This window comes from Pinus tabuliformis, chromosome 2_2, assembly GCF_031772625.1.
Source record: "Pinus tabuliformis cultivar Carrire ecotype Pingquan chromosome 2_2, CPIR1, whole genome shotgun sequence".
Classification (NCBI taxonomy): Eukaryota; Viridiplantae; Streptophyta; class Pinopsida; order Pinales; family Pinaceae; genus Pinus; species Pinus tabuliformis.
In genome coordinates this window covers 1,051,961,513-1,051,985,046 of record NC_142300.1, presented here as the reverse complement: position 1 = coordinate 1,051,985,046, position 23,534 = coordinate 1,051,961,513, and positions in this window count along the sequence as shown.

The window sequence follows — 23,534 nt, the reverse complement described above, 5'->3', positions numbered from 1 at the left end:
TTCTCCATCCCATCTGCACAACCAAACCCTAATTAGCACACAATCACAATCATTCCATACACTTAAAGGAAAAATACAAAACATGTCTTTATGATGCAAGCAGCTTAGATCCATGCATTTTCACTCATTAGAGGTAACAACAGCATTGGTAGAAGTTTCATTCCCATTCTTTGCATTATAGAGGTTGGACTAGTTAAATTAGGGTTTCCTAGGTTTACATGCTTTGATTTGCTTTCAGTTCATTTTTGTCAAGTAGATTAGTCTCCTTTGACCTAGCTTTCATCCATCATTGATAAAGCTTCTTCTGTGAGCTATAGAAGTTGGCTTGAGCCCTAGCGGACTTGTGCCAGCTGACCAAGTGACAGCTGCGACAAGAGCTAGTACTTGTGCATACAGCACCGTCGCTTCCAAGTTTGTAGAACTACCGGGTTGATAAAATGAGGAGACAGAAGCCCCAGGAGTTGTAGCATTATTGCTACAATACTGGAGCTCACTAAAATGGACTTCATGAAAAAGAAGGGGACAAGCCGAAAGTAAATAATGGGAAGGAGAATGAAGGTAGCTATGGAAAACATCCTTCCATAAGGACAACGGGGGTCTGCAAACCCAAGTCGAGTACCATTCCACAGGTCATATTGAGTGATCCTGCGCTTCAAGCACATAGGGATCATATGACGGAACATGCAATCATATGCAAATTTATGGGGTTATGGCAGACAGAAAGGGTGCTACGTATCTGGATAAGGAGCCATTGGAAGCCAAAGGAGGAAATACACCTAAATCTAGGCTCTAAGGGCTTCTTCAGAGTGGTGTTCACGAGCCTAGAGGATAAGGATAGAGTGTTCGAAGGAGGTCCATATTTCTATGCTGCGGCAGGACTCTACATGCGGCCATGGATGATGAACTTTGTCCTGGAGCACGAAACCTTCACATCAGTACGATATGGATTAGAATTTACTCCCTCCCTCTGGATTATTGGCTACCAGAATCTCTGAAAACAATAGGCAATAAGCTGGGGCATTTTCTAAATATCTCAGAGGTGACTCTGAAAGGAAAATATACCTCCTTTGCCGGATCTGTGTGGAAATGGACTTATCTAGAGCTCTTCTGGAAGCAATAATTCTAGAGGTGTATGATGAAGAATGGGTTTAGACTGTGGACTATGAGCACATCCCATTTAGGTGTCGCAAATGCCATGAACATGGGCATTTATTCAGAGACTACCCAACAAACAATATGGAAGGAAATGAGAAAACTGCTGAGGATAAGAATCATGAGGTTTTCACGAAGGTTGGGAGCAAAGGGAAAGGTGGTAAACGTCCATAAGAGAAGATGAATGGGGATAGACATTCAAGACACAATCGGTTCAAAATATTAGAGGAAGAAGAGGGGAACAAGCAAAACGGTCCAAGATATGGAGAACATAATCAATGAAAAGGAAAAGGAAGATGGCATGGAGGATATCACGGTAGATAACCAGCAAAAGGATGATCTACCAAGCTGCATGGATATAAGTAGGGACTAGGAAATGACTCCAAGTGAATTGGGAGCGGAGGACTATGAGCTACAAGAAATTCTAGATAAAGAAAATCTAGATCTAGAAAAAAATTTGGAACAAGGGACAACCATAGGAGTGGACTCCTTGCCAAAAGAGGACTATGACAGGGTACAACAACTATTTCTATGGAGATGACAAGAAAAGGGAGCTGGAGTCAAAAGAAACCATGAAAGTCAAGAGCTCAATGGGGTCATAATGATGGAAAATGTACAGGCACAATCGTCAAAGAACTCAGGAAGGAAAAGAGGAAGAAAAAGACAGAATGAGTTGCTCAACGAATGTGGGATACTATTGATTAACTAAGGTAAGATGAAAGATCTTACAAGTTACTCTTTTAATAACCTTTCTTAATGAAGCTCACAACTTGGAATATCAGAGGCATAGGAAATAAAAGGAAACAAAGGACTCTCAGTAATAGAATTAAAGAAGAAAAACCAGATATGATTTTCATTCAGGAGACAAAATGTGCAATGGAGAAGATCAGAGAAATTCATAATAAGTGGCTAATCAGATATGAGTATATAGAGGTTGAAGCAAACAACTTGGCTGGGGGGATTCTCACGCTGTGGGATCCACATAAATTTGGGATCCTGGATGCTAAAGCATCTATGAACTATCTTTCTATGGTTTATCAACCTATAGATGATAAGGAAGTATACATGATTACAAATGTTTATGGACCACAAAAGCAAGTCGACAAACTCAAGCTTCTCATCTCCCTTGAGGATCTTAGAGCAAGACACCCCAATATGCCCTGGATTGTTGCAAGAGATTTCAATATGATAAGATCTCTCTCAAAGAAAAAAGGAGGTATTAGATAGCTAGGAAGAGATTCCTTGGTCTTCCAAAATTTTATAATGAACATGGGGCTAGTGGACACTGAAACAATAAATGGAACCTTCACTTCGAACAAAAAGAGGGTAGGAGCTTCTCAAGTTGCCTCCAAACTTGATAGATTTATTATTTCAGAGGACCTTCTTCTCACAGGCCCAACAATGACAGCTTTTATTCTACCCTTTGGAGGATTGGATCACTAGCCTGTACAGCTGGAAGCCACTTTTATGGGCATGCCCAGAAACAAAATTTTCAGGTTTGAAAATGCCTAGCTATCTCACCCTGAATTCATCAGTAATATTGAAAAATGGTGGAGAGAAGATATGAACATTCAAGGCACTAAAATGTTCATGCTCCATCAGAGACTCAAATACATCAAATCGAAACTTAAAGAATGGAACAAAAAGGAATTTGGTGACATCTTCAAAGCCAAAAAAGAAGTTGAGCAAAAGCTACAAGAGATTAATCAGATAAACATCACAGATGGATTTACTGAGGAGCGGCTAAAGCTTACTGACTCTTTTTGGGAAGAATGGGAAGAGCGATGCTTGCAAGAGGAAATTTTCTGGTGGCAGAAATCAAGGATACAGTGGATTAGGGAGGGAGAAAGGAATACAATTTTTTTCATAAATCCACCATGGCTCACATGGCACATAACAAAATCACTAAGCTCAAATATTCTTAAGGAATAGAGCTTGTCTCTCACAACGATATGGAATGAGTCCTTGTACAACACTTCCTTAGTATAGCAGAGGAACCCTTGGAGGACAGATCCAGGTTCATTGAACAATTCACTCAATATATCCCTCAGCTGGTCACTAGAGAAGATAACCATAATCTTAACAGGCCAGTGTCGGAAGAGGAGGTCAGCGGAGTGATTAATGAAATGCAAAATGAAAAAGCCCCAGGCCTAGATGGGTTCAATGTGGACTTTTTCAAAGCCTACTAGGAAACTGTCAGACAGGATATCCTTGAGGTTGTGGAAGACTCAAGAAAATCTAAAATTTTTTTGAAGGCTCTTAATGCTTCCTTCATAACTCTGATCCCAAAACAGGAAAATGCCATGACTTCGGATGGTTTCAGACCCATAGCCTTATGTAATGTGGTATACAAAATCATTTCCAAAGTGATAGCCAATAGACTCAAGCCCCTTCTACCATCTCTCATCTCGAACGAGCAAACGGGCTATGTGGAAGGAAGACAAATCCTCAACAACATCATCGAAGCAAATGAGGTGGTACACTCTCTCAAAGGCAACAAACAATCTGGTATGATCATTCAATTGGACTTAGCGAAAGCCTATGACAAGATAAGTTGGTCTTAAATAAGATAAATTCTAAGGGCCTATGGCTTCGACCAAAATTGGATAAGATGGGTTATGGCACTCGTCACGATGACCAATTTCTCTATACTACTCAATGGAGCTCCATCAAGAACCTTCACACCATCCAGATGTCTCAGACAGGGAGATCCACTCTCACCTTTCCTCTTCATTCTCATGATGGAAGGGCTAGGTAGAGCGTTCAAAGTGGCAAATGCTAAAGGAAGAATCCATGGTATCAAACTCACCGAAGATGGAGCGGAAAATACACATCAAAAATTTGTGGATGATACTATGCTACAGGGTATACCCACAGTCAGGGAAGCCAAAGAGATCAAACATATATTGAATGACTTTGCTATGGCAGCAGGCACAAAGGTAAGCCTCAACAAATCCAAAGTTTTTTTCTTTAACACCGATATTGTTATTTAGAGAAATATTATCAGAATTCTTGGGTTTCAAAGGGAATAACTACCTTCCAAGTATCTAGGCATACCTCTTACAGATAAACCTTTGAGCAAGAGTGTGTGGGAGGCAACAATTAACAAACTTCAGGACAAGGTCAGAAAATGGACACACAGGTCACTAAATTTGGCAGGGTGCCTGGTGCTCACACAAGAAGTCTTGCAGGAAATTCCCATTTTCATGTTCTCATCTCTTCCTGCTCCTAAAGGCATTAAGCAATAGATCAGGAGTATACAAAGGGATTTTTTGTGGGGTAGAGGTGAAGAGAAAAAGAAGTGGGCTTTAGTAGCTTGGGACAAGATTTGCAAGCCCAAAAACCATGGTGGCTTGGGGAGTCATGACCCTAAAACCCTTAGTAGAGTTTCGGGGGCCAAACTTTGGTGGAGATGGATTAAGGAATCGGTAGCTCCCTGGGCTAAGCTGTGGAAACAAAAATATGCTAAGTATGGTAGGAGAAGGATCACATTAGAATGTCAGGGCAAATCAAGGGCTCCCATATCTGGAATCTGGACTGGGAGAATAAAAGTATTGTTTAGGAACATAGCTTTTAGGAAATTCGAGCAGGGAACCTAGCAAGATTGTGTGAGGACAGCTGGAAATAGGAACCCAACCTTTATAAGGATGAATTAGCAGGTCTCAAGAGAGACACGGATAACAAAGGGCTGATTATGATTAAATATTTGTGGGACCAGGATAGGGATAATGGAAAATGGAGGAATTGGAAGGATCTGGGCCACAGTGATGACAGTCCTTTCAAGGTCCTGGCAAGAATACTCACCTAGGAGTTAGAGCATAGAAGGATTCTGGTATCCTCCTTACCTGACCAATTAAGATGGGGAAAGAACACCGAAGGCAACTTTAACCTCAAAGAAGCTAAACAGGAAGTAACAAAATTTAACTATCCGAATCCTAATCTAGTCTGGAAGAAACTATGGCAAAGCCCCCACTGAATGAAGATAAAGTTGTTCATCTGGTTAGTGTATCAATGGAAAATCTTAACATGGGAGAATCTGAAAAGAAGGCTTTATTGGCCCCTCCCAATGTTACCTCTATGGCTCTCAAGAGGAGACGGTGGATCACCTTCTCAACCTATGTCCTTTCACATCGAACGTATGGAACTGTGTGGCCTTAATCTTTAGGCAAATAGATAGGGATAGTCTTAGCATATCCAATACTTTGAAGAACTGGCGGGCAAATTTCTCAGGGAATGAAATCATTAATAAAGCTTGGATTCTGGTACCATGCTTTGTTATCTGGAATGTTTGGAAAGAACGCAACAATCAGATCTTTAAAAACAGAGCATGAGAGCCCCAACACATAATTGCCAAAATTTTGAGGCAGCTCAAAGACACAATAAGAAGCCTTTTGCGGAATCTTTCTAAGGATCCTCCTCTACCCTAAGAGGTGAGCATTATTACGCATTTGGGTCTCCAATCCATAAACCCACAGGGCTTAATCAAGGGAGTAAGCCAAATTAATGCAAATATTAATATTTGGAAGCCTCCTCCTCATGGCTTTCTAAAGGTTAATATAGACGGAGCTTCTAAAGGCAATCTAGGGTTAGCTGGCTTTGGAGGGAATATAAGAGATGAAAAGGGTTAGATAAAGAAGATCTTCCATGGACACTTGGGCAAGGCTACTAACAACATGGTGGAGCTCATGGCACTAGAACAAGGCTTGGAAATTTTGTTAGATTCTAATTTGCATAATGTCGTCATTGAAGCAGATTCAGAATTGATTATTAGAGCGGCAAATAAAATATGTAATGGTACTTCTCCAGATAAACTATCAAAGCACTAGATGCTTTTGAAAGTCTTTCACCATATCCACTCCCACGTGCAAAACTTAAACACTGTTAGCTTTGTCCATGTGAAGAGGAAAGCTAACATGTTAGTGGTTCACCTGGTGAACGAGGGAGTCACCAACATGGATAGGGATTCTCGGTATGAATGGGATCTAGTACCCCCAGGCAAACTGTTGGAGGACTGTCTCTATTTGGCAAACAAAGATATAGAGCTATGGATTCACAGGAAGGACTGAGATGGTACAGAAGACAGGAGGGAGGATAGGGTACCCTAAACTGTCAGCCCTCTTTGGGTATGGGCCACTATCCACAGCTCAGTATTCCTTCGGACCTGCTATGCAAGTACTACAGGTTGGGTTGTCCATGGAACAAAACATTATGTGGAAATTTTGATTGTGTTTTGTGCTGGACAACGATTTTGGGAGGACGGCACAAGAACCGTCCGATGCATGAGATCAATGGCTACCATTTGGCGAAAGAGCGCGGTAGTTATTCCACGAGGCGTTGTTTTCTAAAACCACAAGAGGTTTATCGGGCGAGGTCTAAGTGGTATCAGGTTTTTTTGAGAAAGGCTCTGATTCCACTCGTCGCGTGACACGTAGCAGGGAGAGGTGAGAATACTGCTCTTATCGGATGGTTATCCCTCATGCGACTTATCCACCTGATATCTCCGTAAACCGTTGGATCCTCGGCGGGAGATCAATGGTGTATGTTTGATTGTGCAAGTTAGCTTGGTGTATTGAACCCAAAAAAAGTTTAGAGGGCTGGAATAAAGTTTACGTCGGGTCCGTAACAAAGGTTTGGTGTGGGTTGTTGTGGGCCCGCGATCAGTGCGTGTCTAGTGGATACTGACAGGTCGGTTCGGCAGGTGCGCGACTGTACAAGCTCAATGAAGGTTCTAGTTGGTATACTTTTTGGAAGTCTGGTGAACCCTCACTTGTGACTTCTATTGAGGGCTCGAACTCTTTTAGTGCTAGACAGCATGACCAGATGGTCTACTGCTTGCCTATTGTCCAGAGTAAACGGATGTAACCCCCTGGTTGTCTTGTTAGGACTTTGCATGGTTTTGGATGCGTGTTTCGGTACTTTGTTTGCACAGCTGCCTGTTGAACTCTCATGGAGCTGGTGCGGCAACTTGTAAATTATGTATTATTGACTAGATTAATAGAAGGTCCTACTCTTACCTGATTAAAAAAAAGAACATTTATAGGTAAAATTGTTGATAAGACAGATTTGTAATGCATTTACTTGTTCGTTGGTAGATATTCTTTAGGAATTCTAGATTTTCAAAAACATACAGACTTTGTGCCCAAAGTTTAAAGGTGTATGCTCTACAATTCTAGCTACCTCACAAGGAGGCTCCATCCCTAGTAGGAGTTGAATGTTGTAGCCCATTCTGACCCTCCTTAAAATTGAGCTACCTCTTTAAATTCTACCTCACATAGATATTTATCTTGATTAATACTTTCCTTATTCTATCTCTCGTAAGAAAAAATCATTATCCTAACATACCTTTTACATTTAATCTCTGCCTTAACCTTTTTAAAGATAAATCAAAATCACTCTCCTCTTGAATCATTGTAGCCTAAGCATGATGATCACATATAAACATACACACATGTATTATTAACATTAGTCTAGGAAATGATTAAATGATTAGCATTACTAACTAAATATCATCTTAATACTTATTATTAACTAATGATGTCCACAACAAGTGGGGTAAGTGTCCAAGAAAAGGGGGGAATGATGCACACAAAAGGTGGACTATAAAAAAATGCATTATGATTATGTTAACACATATTCTTTAATTAACACTTGTATTAACTATGCTAAATTATGACAATTTAATCTTATTCAAATAAACATCACTAGAAAATATGTCATCATATGCTCATGCTTAGTTTAATGGAGTCCAAAGGGGTCACAATATAATGAGGGCCTACAAAACAATAATAATGTAAGGGCTCAACAATAACAATAGTTGGTTTCTATGGGGAAAACAATAACAATCTTGGGGTTACACTAGTATTATAGAGGGTCACCTAGGCAAAAGTAGTGCTTTATAACATGTTCTACAAAGTAAGTGACCTATGTTACAATATGTGTTGCTGAGAACAAAGGGCACCTTATAGAGGCTAGAGAAGATGATCACTTTGTTAGGCACACATCACCGTGACCCATGTTACAATGTGTGTTGTTGAGAAAAAAGGCCACGTTATAGAGACTAGAGAAAATCATCACTTTGTTAGGCACACATCACCCTGGGATACACCTCTTCATCCAACTAAGATTCCGCTACCAATCCATGTTGACATGAAGTAGAACAAACTAGCCATAATGCCGACAATTTGATGTTTAATTTGGAATTGATACCTAACATTTAAAACAATAATAATAACAAAATATATTTATATATGGGTCATAAATAAAATATTTAAAGCAAGTAAAAATATTTCAAAATTAATTATGTATAATATATACAGAGCAATTGAAATAGAAAATTTCTCATTACACTCATAAGTGCTCTCTAGATTCCAATATGAAAGAAATGTATAATTGAATTCATTGTACTTAAAAGCAAATTATCAACAACAAAAAAGTATTTCAAATACAATATTTCCCTACCCACATTAGAGTTAAATCATTTCAATTGTGTGTTATTGAATATGATGGAGGGATATATGCAGGTCCTTTCATACTTAACATGGTATTGATATAATAAATATTTTTTTCTTTTTTCTTTTTGTTTCTTATTTTAAATACTTATTTATGAAATAAATAAATTCAATAAAAATAAAAATATTTAATTTATAATTAAGGATGAATTTTTTAATTAATATACATTTTAAACATTATATATAAATTATATATACATATTAAACACCACTAAATTATACATATTTCTCACACTAACAATTTCCAAGTCAATTAAATTAGAAAAATATATTCCCACACTTTAGAAAAATAATGGCTATACTATTCGTGTCAGCCAAATGAGAATAACAAAACAAACAATTTATCAAATATTTTTATTTCTTACTTTTAAATATTTATTTACAAAATTAACAATTTTATATTTTTAATTACTTTATTTTATATATATAATTTAAGATGGATATTAAATATTCGTTTTATAATTAACTTTGAAATTTTTAATTAATATATCTTTTAAACATTATACCTAAATTGTATATACATATTAAACATTGAATTATTGATTCAGGAGGATCCTGTCAGTCCAGTATGAGCAGAGCCTTCAGTGATCCAAGTCGAAGTGGTCTTAAAATGATCATAGTCGATGAGGTCTTGAACTTTTTCAAGTTCGCTAGTATTCATCGTCAGCATTCAGTGTCTGGTATCTTCATCTTTGACAGTGATGTTATGGTTGTCTCGTAATGTCAATGGTTGATATGGTTTTCATGGTATTCGAAGGATATGGTTTTGTACCTTGTTGTCGACATGTGTTTGTCGTCAGTTCTGTCGGGGTTTGGTTGTCGACATGTGTTTGTTGTCAGTTCTGCCGGCCTTTGGTTGTCAACATGTGTTTGTCGTCATGAGATAGTGGAAAATGTCGCTTTGTGACGAAGAGGTGTACATGTGTTTTATTATCAAAATCCAAGTGATTTAATACATAAACATAAGTCATGTATCCTAATACACCTAAACCCTAACCTATACCTAATCCATGCATTAAAATTCCATAACCCTAAGTCCTAAACCCATTCATGCTATTGCAAAACTTGTAAAACATTAAAACATTACAAAATGCACACAAAATAGCCCCTAACGGTTGGCCTAACTGCATCAGAGCAGACCGTAGCGGGCCATGTGAAGGGACAAGGGATTAACCGTCAGGGTTAACATCGGAGCATGACCGCACGGGGAATGGTATCTAATTGTGGTTGTGTGAACGTAGTGCAGGAGACCACGCAGTCGGGGGTTGTTTCCGCCATTTGGTGGACAGTCACGGTCCAGGGGGGGGGGGTAGCAGGTGTATGTGAGTGCCGAATTAACTGCCAACCATCATCGTCGTGAAAAACAGTCGGCAAAATTGCTGGAGCCATAACTGCGGGTTATCTAACTTGTTCACATGCATTGTCAGCGCCCTCCGCCCAGATAGCTGACTCCTAACAGTGTCGGGCTAAACTAAGGTCGAAAGTGGGTTTTTATTTGTATTTTGGATATTTTAATTACACCTAGGTGCTGAATATCACTATGTGACATTAATTCATTAACTAAAACCCTGAATTAACCCTAAAAGTCAGCTTGTTCATTCCTAAGCTCAGACTAAGGAGTTAGAATGCATCTGGAGGGTTATAAAGATAGTTTGGCTCGTTGAAGAGTAGGAGGGAGTGATTTTAGAGTTTTGTATGGAGATTATAGAGGACATAGGCTGATTTTTTATTTCAGTGTAACGAGAGCCTCTAGAGTCAATTGGGAACCATGACAGGCGTTGGAAAGCTAATTCATAGAGCTTTCTTGTGACAGTGACCAGAAGTGCTTGCGTGCACAATTAGTCTGGTTAATTTGTTGTGTAATCGACCTCCTCGGATTCAATCCTAATAAAGCGGACACCCATCTTGAAAGCGGACACAGAGACGTAGTCCATCAGGGACGAACTCTGTAATCAATATTAATGTCTCGTATCGCTGTGTTTTTACTACTTATTACTTTTGTTTGTATGTTTCTCATGTTTTAATTATGTCGTAAAGTCACTCCTTTTCAATCAGTTCTCACGGTTAAAGCACCTTAAGTTAACATTCATTTCACTAATGGCATTAATCAATTCTACTTCAGTTTAATGTATGATCATCTCAAATCAATTATACATATTTTCCATACTAACAATTTTCAGGTCACTCCAATGGAAAAAAGTATATTCCTACTCTTCAAAAGTCACTCCAATAGAAAAAAACAGATTCCTACACTTCAAAAGTCACTCCAATGGGAACAAAACAGATTCCTATCTTTCAAAAAAAAAAAACCAATCCAATGGAAAAAACAGATTCTTACCTTTCAAAAAACAATAACTCTAAATAAAAAAGAACAAATTATAAAGATAATTTAAAAATCCTACATCCATAAAAAGGAAACCACTAAATATGCTTTTCAAATCAACCAAATGAAAAAAATAAATAAATATATATATATATATATATATATATATATATATATATAATCATAAAAAAAAAATATCGATCTACAAATGAAAACTAATCCTACATATACAAGTGGATTTCTACATCTACCATGGTAAATAATGAATACAAGTTTTGAAATCAACCAAATGGAAAGAAAAAATCCAACTCCTACAAATGAAAACAATAAATCTTACAAAACTTGTGTTAGATAATGTACACCTTGAATGTTAAATGAAATGAACACATCTTTATCATTTGGGGTTTGCATAAAAGGCCTCTCAACCAACCAAAGAAAAAACAAATTCCTCCCCTAAAAGTGAAAACCATGTAATCCTATGGGTTGATATGAAAAGAAAGAATTCCTACCCCTACAAATGAAAACAATGAAATCCTACAATACAACTGGTGTTATATGGTGCATATCTTGAATGTTAAATGAAATGAACACACTTTTATCATTTGGGGTTGCATAAAAGACAACCAACCAAAGAAAAACTAATTCCTGCCCGTAAAAGTGAAAACCATGAAATCCTACGGGTTGATATGAAAAGGAAAAATTCCTACCCCTACAATTATACGTGAGGACAAGAAGCCGGAACCCATCGTTGTTTAAATCGTCCACCAGTACACCTTTTTCGTCGTTGGCTCTGTGTTACCCATGCAATTCATTATCCTTTACACGGAGTACACCTTTTTCGTCGTTGGCTCTGTGTTGCCCATGCAATTCATTATCCTTTACACAAAGTACTGATGCCACATTATAGGATATTTTCACCAAAGCAGATTTGTCGTTGTCCACATGGTTCAGCTATGCGGGCCCCACTCGGTGTACACTTTTTCCGATGGTGTCAAGTTGTACAGCATAGCCACTGCCTCCGAAGGCACAGAGATGGGTTGGTTTTGATGCCAAGGAAAACGCGTTGAAACATGCCCTTGGAAAGATGGCCCGCTTTATGTATCGTATTTTCAGGAAGAAACTTTCAAACATAATCCTTCGAAAGATAGATATGGATAAAGAAGCAAAGAATACTCCACACAACCGCGAAGACATGAACCATATGCTTAGGAGTGTTAACTTTGACTTTTAATGGAAAAATATTTTTCTTTTCTTTGTTTATTTTATTTTTAATTTCAATCTTTATGTAAATCTATTATTTATTTTGAATCAAATAATATATTTTTGAACGTTACTAAATAAAAAAAAATGATTATTTTATTCCATTCATTGAAATTCTCTTTGCATCATTTTCATTATTTAATCTCTTTTTAGGATGAGATTCTCCATCTTTATCCTGATGATGAAACACACTAGATGATTCAAAATGAGTAGGCTCCAAAATTCTCATGTAATTTTTATCGAAATAATTTCAGTATAAGATATATTATTATGCCCATGGGGTGTGGAATAGATGGTGACTTGGTGTACTATTAAGTCGCTTTGTGATGTGAAGTTCACTGGTTTGGAACTTTGTGGGAAAAAATCCATACATGCTAAGGCTTGGTGTGGTGAGATCCCCATGTGATTTTGACGCCTTAGATGCCCCTCAGAAGCAGTTTATCAAGCCACAACTTAATCATGATGTAATCTCTGATGATTCATATTCGATTATAATTAGGAGAGGAAAAGAGTAATGATATGGTCAAAAATATTTATTTAGTGAAATAACTCAAAGAATAATGATTAATTGAGTTAATGAAGAAAAGTGGGTAAAATAAATTAATAAGTTAATAAACAAAAATAATTTATTAATTATTTTAAGGATTTATAGCCAAGGTAAGTTAGAAACAATTACTACATATTGATTTAATAATTATTTTATAGGAGAAAAGTGTATCTATTAAGGAAACATAAATAAATAATGATTTATTTAACAACTAATGATGTATCAATATACGGAATAATGATTTGTTTATTCAATAACTATGAATATAGATATGTCATTAACAACTTTTATTGACTTGACATGTTATCATTAAAATATTTTATAGTTAAAATGAATTAGTTTATTTATTGATTCACGATGTATCAATATAAATAATTGAACATGTCAGAGTCCTTCAAAGGGCCTCTGGCACGTCAGAGAAGTAAGGAGAAATTTTTACGCATCAAAAGAAATTTAAAATATGATTTTTGTCATTTAAAAAAAAAATTGGAATAATATCTTAAATTTTTTTAAGAAGGGCTGTTAAATTTTCAACATTTTTTTAAATTTCATTTTTTCTGAAATTAAAATTTTAAGAATGTTGAATTTGTGAATTTCCTTTTATGTTAAAACTTAAATTCCATTTGAGAAACTCCCATTTCAAAAACAACAATTTCTTTTTGGGTTGTTTTTTCTAATTGTGCATATGATGCAATTTCTTATTACTTATTATGTCAAAATTACCTTTTCATACCATTACATTTGGTAGTTTCTAAGTTGCTCTCATTTAAAAAACAACAGTTTCTTTTTGAGTTGTTTTTTCTAATTGTGCATATGATCCAAGTTCTTATTAATTATTATTTCACAATTACCCTTTGATACCATTTCATTTGGTAGTTTCAATTGAGAGCCACTAGATGTCAATATGGGTCATGTATTGGGTCTGTAATTTTACTGGGTTGTGCCTGAAGGCTGCCCAAAGCAAGGTTTGACAACGATTACTGGGTTGTACCTGAAGGTTGCCCAAAGCAAGGTTTGACAACGATTTAAGCTGGAGAGGAGCATAGATTCATGATTTAGAAAACGCCTATCAAGCAAGGTTTAAGCACAATTTATGCTTGGAGAGGAGCGCATTCCAAAGGCTTCCTAACGTACTGGATTTTATTTGTTTGAGGATTCCCAATTCCTGGTATGTTTTCATATTCCCAATTTCTGAATGAGTTACTTGTATCAGTGTTAGTAAATGTGCTAGTTACTTGGAGGCAAGATACTAGTAATCAAAGAACAGATTTATCTTTGTTCATAATAATTCTAGATGCCACCCCAAATCTGGAAAGTATGTTACAGAATGCTTGTAGTTTGCTTAACTTATTTAACTTATTTTTCTAGAAAACAACAGGTCATCCACAAACATGAGATTTGAAATACCAGTGGTTCTTATTACCCCGCATCTAGCAATTAGTCCATTTTCTCTAGGCAACATCATATAGCCACCAAAATTAGCCTTATATCTCAATAGCATTATACACAACACCTTGTTAGATTAAGCTAATGATATGAACCCTCAAATTGCCATAAGAAATATTTGAGTTTGGTGTTATGGCCTATAGCCTAACACATAGTTTTCCTATAGCAGCATAAACATTATTCTTGATCTTCCAATGATATCCCAACAGGGTTGATCCACTGCTTCTTTTAACTCGGCATCCTTACAAGAAGGAACCATCCTCACACAGTTGCAAGAGGGAGTCTCAAACCGTCCCTTAACTTATTCCAGTTTCATTATGTATGATGGCTACTTTGCTGCAGCTAGATGACAACAAATAGAAGCCCTTCTAAGCTGCACTTATTACAGTGTATAGGTTCACTACTGATCAACTCTCCTTCGTTGCGAATAGGGCTTCATCATAACTGCGGATTAGGGCATCATCAAACAATAGATTAGTAGGCTTCGTTAGGGCTCCTTTGATAGCGTGTAAGTGTCACCCTTAATTGCGGATTACATCAACCTTGAGGACTGTGGCTAGGGCAGCTTATATAGACTCCTCTTTGACTGTGTCTAGGGCTGGTTAAGGCCTCCTCTTCCTAGCATATAATGATCCTCTTCTTGCTATGTAGACAGGTCTCCTTTTGCTGCATGTAGAAGGGAGACTAATGAGGAGTATCCCCACAAACCGACCGGTATACTTTATACTATGTCCATAAAAAAAATTAAGGGCATCAAAAATGATTTTGTGAACCATATAAACCTATTGCACTCACCTAAAACGATTGTAGGTTTGTCTTTGGGTTTAGGAAAAGGATATGAACTGCCCTTCTTCAGATAGATCACGATTGCTCCAAGGACCCTAGCTCGGAGCCATGAGACATGAGCATGCCACCACAAGGTTCCTTCCTGATCAACATTGATGAATCTGTATGTGTAACTTCCACCCGGTTGAATTGGGCACTGTGTAATATACTCGCGTCCATCGGCCCAACCTGTATGTAATTGGTGTATTCCATGCCTGCCATGATTGAAACATCTATCACTCTCAGCTTTACATTATTTCTTTCATATAGTCAAAGAGGTAGGTTAACATCCCAACGAATTACCCTTTTCCACAAGTTTAAAATACTGAGAGGTTAAGAAGTCGATTTCAAGGGATATACAACATAAAGTATTCTTGTTTGCTGAAATTATTTTTTTTCATTGAAATTATATGCAAGACTTATTTATGCATAATCTAAGATTGCACATATCAAAGGCAATAGGGACTTCCCAAATGGCTAGATTCTTTTTTACTATAAATATCTCTGATTTTAAGAGATGGTAGATTTGAATTGAATCTCATATTCCAAGAATCTGTAATGCATATTAACTAAATGCATATAAGTTAATAGATGGTAGATTTTAATTGAAGTGGATATTCCAGGAATCTGTAATAGTGGTAAATAGTAAATTTAAATTGAATAAAATATTTCAGAAATGTGCAATTAATATAAGAAATTGAATCTCCAAAAATCTGCCCGGTGAATTTGAATTGTGAATTTGAATTAAATTAACTTCACCAAAGATTGAATCACCATATTCCAATTAAGGGATGTCCAAAAAATGAGAGCAGAGACAAACCAGTGAATAGTGGAATCCCACATGTCTCTGTTGCTTAAAATATAGTTGGTCCTGGTAACTGGCCATTTACAATGACTATATCGTGCATCTGGCATAATCTCTGAATAGGGGTGATTTCAATCTGTTCTAATAAATTGAGATTGTAACAATATAGTGAGACGGAATTTAGTTAAAATCATAGTTTGATATATGCCCATTAGTTTATTCATCTCCTTTCACTCAGAAATATTATATAAAATTTTCGCAATATATCAATAGAGAGTTACCAGAACAAGAAGACATCACAAATAGCATTACAGAGTCGTAGTTCTAAACAAAAGAGCTATGACAAACATACGGTGAAAGTATGATGATGCATGTGTGACGAACAATTTCTATGGACCAAATAGTTTGCAACTCCTACCACTATAAGTATTAGTAACCCAACTGAGCATCCTGTCCAAAATACTGTCCCACAAGCATTGGTATTCATACGATCTTGTCCTGAGTTTAAGCTTAGTCTCAATATTCAGTGCGCAGTGCTAGGGCGCAAAATTGTTTCAAGGGATTTAGTTGGACTCGATTTATTGCTAGGAAAATAATGAATTAGGATTAGAGATTTTAAGCAGGGCGGGAATATTTGGTGATACAATCCAAATCAACTTCCATAATGCCATAGGTTTTCCATTTATGTTACAGACAAAAAAAGGGGTTGATAAGTGGTCCAACATAATTTTTTAACGGGAGCACGTTATTTCTATATTAATCTAAACTTTTTAACAGGGAGGAGGACCTGTCAGGTTATTTCTATCTTAATCTATTTTGAAAAATCAAGATAAATGGTATATGTATTTATTATAATATAGTTTTATAAATAATACAATTTTATACAAGGTGGGAAAATTTATCATAATTTAGTTGTCAAATCAAAAGCGAGGATAGCTAGGTCTGGCTGCAATTCTCAAAGGACTCATCACAGTTATTTAAGGAAAACCACACCACCTAAAATAACCCGCTGGGGTAGGCTTTCACCCTTGCCAGATGCCTCTCGGTCTGGGGTCATTAACCTCTTTCCTTAGGTCCAAAGAAAACAAGTTCTTACTCAAACAGGAGCAGTTAACCTCTTTCCTTACGTTCGAACAAGACCAGTTCTTACTCAAACAGGAGCAGTTTTACGGCATACTCCAGACTCATTATTCATCATATTTACTCTTAATTTCTAATTTATTTATTTTTATTTTTATTCAAGGAGTATTTTAAAATTGGATAAATAAGAAAGAGGTCAATTTATTGTTAGTTTCTTTATTTATGGACAAGAAAAACAAATGAATAATTTGATTGGTTTTCTAAAAAACTATAATTTAAATAAAAATAACCATTTATTAATAACTTTAACATGTATAATTAAACCTTTTGCCAACAAAATGTATTTTTCAAAATTACAAATGGTAAAGATAAATAAAATTGTAAAAATAAATAGGATATACATGTGTTGTGCAAACATTATTCCTTATTCCTTTTATATGTACTAGTGGTCTAAAAGCACACAATTATAAGATTGATATACCTAGATAAGAAATTAGAAAAAGTTGGACTAAAGATATATTAGATTTAAAAAATAAAAATGGTTTATATTTATAAAGACTTGTTCCGAATTTTACGTGAATTTTTTTTAACGGAATGTTACAAATACTTTATTAATATATATTTCTATGTTATTAATATATATAATTAATAGAAAAGTCCTGAGCATCCTACTGGCTGGAACGGGAGAGCGGAACTAGGGTTTGGCGAAAACCCTCAACGGAGACGTCGGCACTGCGCAGCAGACGCACAAAGCCTGCCAGATTCGCGCTGCAGCATAACAGAGTTGCAAAGTACTAGCAGAGGCAATGGATCAGCCTCAGGGGGGGGCGTCAGAGCCCTCCCCCTCACAGCACATGCCTGAAAACACCGTCATTTTTGGCTCAGTGGATCACGAAATCCTGAGCAAAGGGAAACAACAGCAAAATGATGAAAAAGAGACAGGACGCCGGATAAACAAGGACGGCCACGCGCAAGAAGGACAAGAAACTCCAGATCAAAGTCCAAAAATCTCCTCTTCTACATGCCGACCTGTGGCCAAAGAACGACCAAGAATCGAGCTGCCCGGTGACATAATAGACAAGAGAATAGAGTACATGACTGAACATGCCCTCATTGGGAAGTTCATCGGGTTCTGGCCGACTGAAAGAGCTTTATATGGATGGATTGCGGCGAAATGGAAACCCAAAGGAGATGTTACCCTTCAGCTGGGGCCGAAAGGCTTCTTCACCGCAATCTTTGTTTGTCTAGAGGACAAATATAGGGTCCTGGAAGGAGGGCCTTACTTTTTTAATGCAGCAGGACTATATCTGCGGGAATGGATTCCAAGATTCAACCCAGATAAAGAAGACCTCACTTGGGCCCCGGTATGGATCAGATTATATTCTCTTCCAGATGAATATTGGGACGAAAACATACTCAAGGGTATTGGAAATGGAGTGGGAGAATACATCAGAGCGGCAGAAGAAACCAAATCGCGTAAGTATATATCCTATGCTCGAATCTGTGTTTTTATCCGCTTGAATGAAGCTCTACCAGAGTCGATAACTCTTTCCCACAGAGATGAAGAATGGACCCAGCCTCTCGATTATGAGCACGTTCCCTTTAGATGCAGAAGATGCCATGCTCTGGGGCATCTCTTCAGGGACTGCCCTCTCAATACCAAAGACAATATCCCTGCCCCTTCTGATAACCCAACCCAAGACGGCTTCACCAAAGTCACAAATCGGAAACGCTCGCATAAAAAGCCTCAAAATGGAACCAAACCCCAGCCCAACAAACCCCTAGCTTCAGCATCGAAGAACAGCTTTGATATACTTGCCCACACCCCTGAAGATCAACCCCTCACCCCTGAACCCATCCCCTCATGCCCTTCTTCTTCATCCCACCCGCCCCCCTCTGATCCCCCCTCCAAATCTCATTCCCCTAGTGCCTCCCCTTCTATCCTAAGCAGAGATCAGAAAGATCCAGTGGAGATTCACAAGAACATGGAAGTTGATGGAAAGGAAGATGTACCCCAGGACTCAGAGATCAATAAGGAAGACAACGAGCAAGTGCAGCAAATGGACGAAGAGCCAAAGAGCATAGATCTAAATGGTTTGGACATTCTGGAACTAGAAGCAGCGTGCAAAAAAAGAGCATATGACTCCATATCAGAGCTTCAACTCAACAAGCTCGAAGTGGTTATCTTAAGAGCCTACCATCAACACCAACTTAGTATACAGTCAGGCAGTCATTGGGATAGCAATCTGCGCCCAAAAGACTCCAAAAAGAGAGGACGGAAGACAGACCTCCAGCGAACTATCGAGGTAGGGAAAATCCTGGTAGATTCAGGCAGATATGCAAAGTTAACGAAGTACTACAGGCCCTCCAACAATAGTTGATCCATGAAGCTCGTATCCTGGAATTTAAGAGGGCTTAACAGCCCCGGAAAACTAAGGATGTTAAAAAACATGATCAAGATGGAAAAGTCGCAGATGTGCTTTCTCCAGGAAACCAAATGTAATAGTTCTACTCTAGGCGACATACTCTCTAAGGCATGGCCAGGCTGTCGATCGGTTGCTGTAGACGCCATGGGAGCCTCAGGAGGGCTTGCTATAGCGTGGAATACCCAAGCGGTAACTCTCACGGATTTTCATGCCTCTCATCATCTCATTCAAGCAGCCTTCCATATACTGGGAACCAATATTCATGGCAACCTATCTAATGTTTATTTTCCGCAAGATACAGGTACCAAAATCATGCTCCTTGACACTATAGAAGCCCTGAGCAATAACAGAAGTCACCCACTATGGATAGTAGCAGGGGACTTCAATATGATCACCAATAGTGAGGAAAAGATAGGAGGGAGGATCAGATTGGAGCCGGAAGTTGCACGCTTCAAAGACTTCATCCAACTGCATCCCTAATCGACATGCCATTCTGCAATGGCACCTTCACCTGGAGCAATCGTAGAGCTGGCAAACACCAAATCGCCTCCAAATTAGACCGATTTCTCATCTCCGACAATTCAGTGCACCTAGGCGGAGATATCTCAGCAGAAATTCTTGCACACACTGGGTCGGATCACTGGCCAATTGCTCTACAATGGAGGAGACCAGGGGACTTGACAAAAAGACCCTTCCGCTTTGAGGGTTTCTGGCTTTCGCACCCTGCATTCAAGGATTTCGTCAAGACCACCTCGGCATGTTTCATCCCACCAGAAGGCGCAAAGATGTATCAATTCCAACAAAAGCTAAGATTTCTAAAAAATCAGCTAAAAATATGGAATAGGGAGACCTTTGGAAACATATTTAAGGCGCAACAAGAATTGAATCAAGAGCTGGTGAATCTCCAACAAAAAATAATCACAGAAGGGCACACAGAGACCACCCTGAACCAGGAGCGGCTCATTCACAGTCAGCTTGAAGAAAGGAGAAAGCAGGAGGAAATCTACTGGAGGCAAAAATCAAGGGTCAGGTGGCTGAAGGAGGGGGAGCGCAACACCAAATTTTTCCACAGAACCACGGTGCAGAGAAGGATGCACAATACCATCCCCTTCATCCAGAAACAGACAGGGGAAAAAGTAGAGAAGCATGAAGAAATTGAAGAGACGCTCCTCAACCATTTCCAACATGTCCATCGGGAACCAATAAATGACAGGCAACAGGCTATTGAGAAAATAATCAGAAATGTGCCAAAAATCATATCGGAAGAACACAATGAGCTTCTAATGCATCCTATTCTTCCACAGGAGGTAGATGACACAATGTCCCAACTCAAAGATGGTAAGGCCCCTGGCCCAGATGGATTCACAACCACTTTCTTCCATGCCTTTTGGGACATGATAAAATTGGAGGTGTGGCAGATTGTTGAGGAATCCAGGGCCATGCGTTGGCTCCTCCCCTCCCTCAACTCCACTTTTATCACTCTCATACCCAAAGAGGAGAATTCCATCACTCCTGACAAGTTCAGGCCCATAGCTCTCTGTAATGTCATCTACAAAGTCATAACAAAAGTCATAGCAAACAGGTTAAAGCCCCTCTTACCTCTGCTTATCTCTCCGGAACAGTCGGGGTACGTGGAAGGACGACAAATTATGGATGGCATCCTCCTCACGCATGAGATAATCCATACCCTCAAGCACTCAAAACAGGCAGGTATGATTCTCAAACTGGATCTCTCTAAAGCTTTCGACAAGCTCAGCTGGACTTATATTCATCATATGTTAAAAGCTTTTGGATTTGGTTCCATGTGGATTCGCTGGATTATGAGCCTAATCACCTCCACTCACTTCTCCATCCTGGTGAATGGCATCCCCTCCCGTCCTTTCAAGCCTTCTCGAGGTATCAGGCAAGGTGACCCCTTATCCCCCTTCCTTTTTGTTCTGATGGCGGAGGGTCTTGGTAGACACATCAAAAACGCCCTCCACTCTCAGCAGCTTAAAGGCATCTCGGTCCACAACTCCCCTGCCTCCTCTCATCAACAATTTGTTGATGATACCATGCTTTTTGGTTATCCTTCAGCCCAGGAAGCTTCTCGCTTCAAATCTCTCCTCAACGACTTTTCTGAGGCTTCTGGAACTCATGTCAACACCTCCAAGTCGCAGATATTCTTCTTTCATACACCTCCTCCGGTCAAATCTGCAGTCACTCGCATTCTTGGCTTCCCCGCTGCCACCCTCCCCTCCAAATATCTTGGCGCCCCTCTCACTGCTTCCGCCTTAAAACTTCCCGCTTGGAGCTCCCTCCTTGAGAAGCTTGAGTCCCGCCTCAACCTCTGGACTTACAGATCTCTAAACCTCGCCAGTCGGGTAGTGCTCATCAAATCAGTCCTTCAGGCCATGCCTCTCTACCTCTTCTCCATTCTTGCAGCACCTAAATGGGTCCTAAAGAGAATAAGGAGCCTACAACGTGATTTTATTTGGGGCAGCTCAGCAACAAATCGCAAATGGGCTTTGGTTAAATGGTCTTCTGTATGCATGCCCAAAGACAAGGGTGGCATTGGTCTAAGGGACCCAGAGCACAGCAAGTCCATCATGAATGCCAAGATTTGGTGGCAATGGATCACTAACCCAGAAAAGCCTTGGGTTAAAATCTGGACGGCCAAATATGCTAACCACAGACCTCAAGAAGAACTCATTAGGTTCACGCCCACTGAAAAAGGGTCGTTAATCTGGAATGCCGCCAAACAACACTATCATCTAATACAACAACACAGCTTCTGGGAGATTAGGAATGGAGGCTTGGCTAGATTTTGGACAGACGCCTGGAACCAATTGCCCAGGTTAACTAGTGTTCTTCCTCCAACTCTGATACCTAACAGGCAGGAGCAGCAACGGGATAAAGTCCATCATTTTTGGATGCAGGAAATGGAGCAAGGATACAGAAAATGGAGACAAAGTAATCAAATTCTCACCAACGCAAACAGCCAGGAGATGGAAGAACTCGAGAAAGAGTTAAGAAAACGAAGCATACGGCATCATGAAGGCCACGACATTCTCAGATGGGGTTATCAACCCAAGGGGACTTACTCCACATCCGAAGCCTACAAGTTGGTTAGCAACTTTCCCCCTTCGACTGATCCCTTATGGAGCAAACTTTGGGAGCTCGGATTATGGCCCAAAATTTCCTACTTCCTCTGGCTTGTAGGACATAAAAAAATCCTCACTTGGGATAGACTAAGGAGAAGAATCTTCCAAGGCCCTTCTATATGTCATAATTGCTTTCAAAACGAAGAAACCCTCCAGCACCTATTAGCTACTTGTCCCTTAGCCACACAGATATGGGAAAAAGTGAGCTTCAAATGCGAAAAAAGATGCAGAGAGGGCGACGACATCATCAGCACCATAAGGCAATGGCCAAAAAGCCCCTACAACTGTGAGATCCTCAACCACCTGTGGAAAATCATACCTGGTCTAATCCTATGGAACATCTGGAAGGAAAGAAATAAACGCATCTTCAAAAACACAAGCTACCATATTGATGAAATATGGAACAGGCTTCAAGGGAATCTTAAAGAAACTATGATGCTCCGAACTTGGTCGAAGGAGGATCTCCCCTCAATAGACAATGAGAAAAACATCCTCGACAATTGGCATCTGCAACTACCACAAGAAGTTTAGAAGCAGCGCCCTTCCAATAGCAACACCAAAGATGACAGCTGCTGGAAAGCCCCCCCCATCAATTCTTTCAAACTCAACTTTGATGGGGCCTCCAAAGGCAATCCTGGAGCTGCTGGATTCGGAGGAATTCTGAGGAACCACGCTGGCACTCCCTTGCAAATCTACTTTGGAAATATGGGGTGGGATACCAACAATTCAGCCGAGCTAGAAGGCCTCTGGCAAGGTCTCCTACAAGCGGAAAAGCTCAATCTCCAACCCTTGATTGTGGAAGGGGATTCCCAGCTTCTCATCAACATGGCCACCCGCATACAGAATGGTTCCCAAGCCCGGAAAATCGCCCCCAGCTGGAGACTAGAAGCGAGGCTAAACATCATGGAACAATATCTGCGCAATAACAGAGCCATCTCATTCAATCACATAAGAAGAGAGGGCAACAAGATAGCTGACCTCTTGGCTAATGTTGGGGTTGAAAATGATCAGGTCATCCT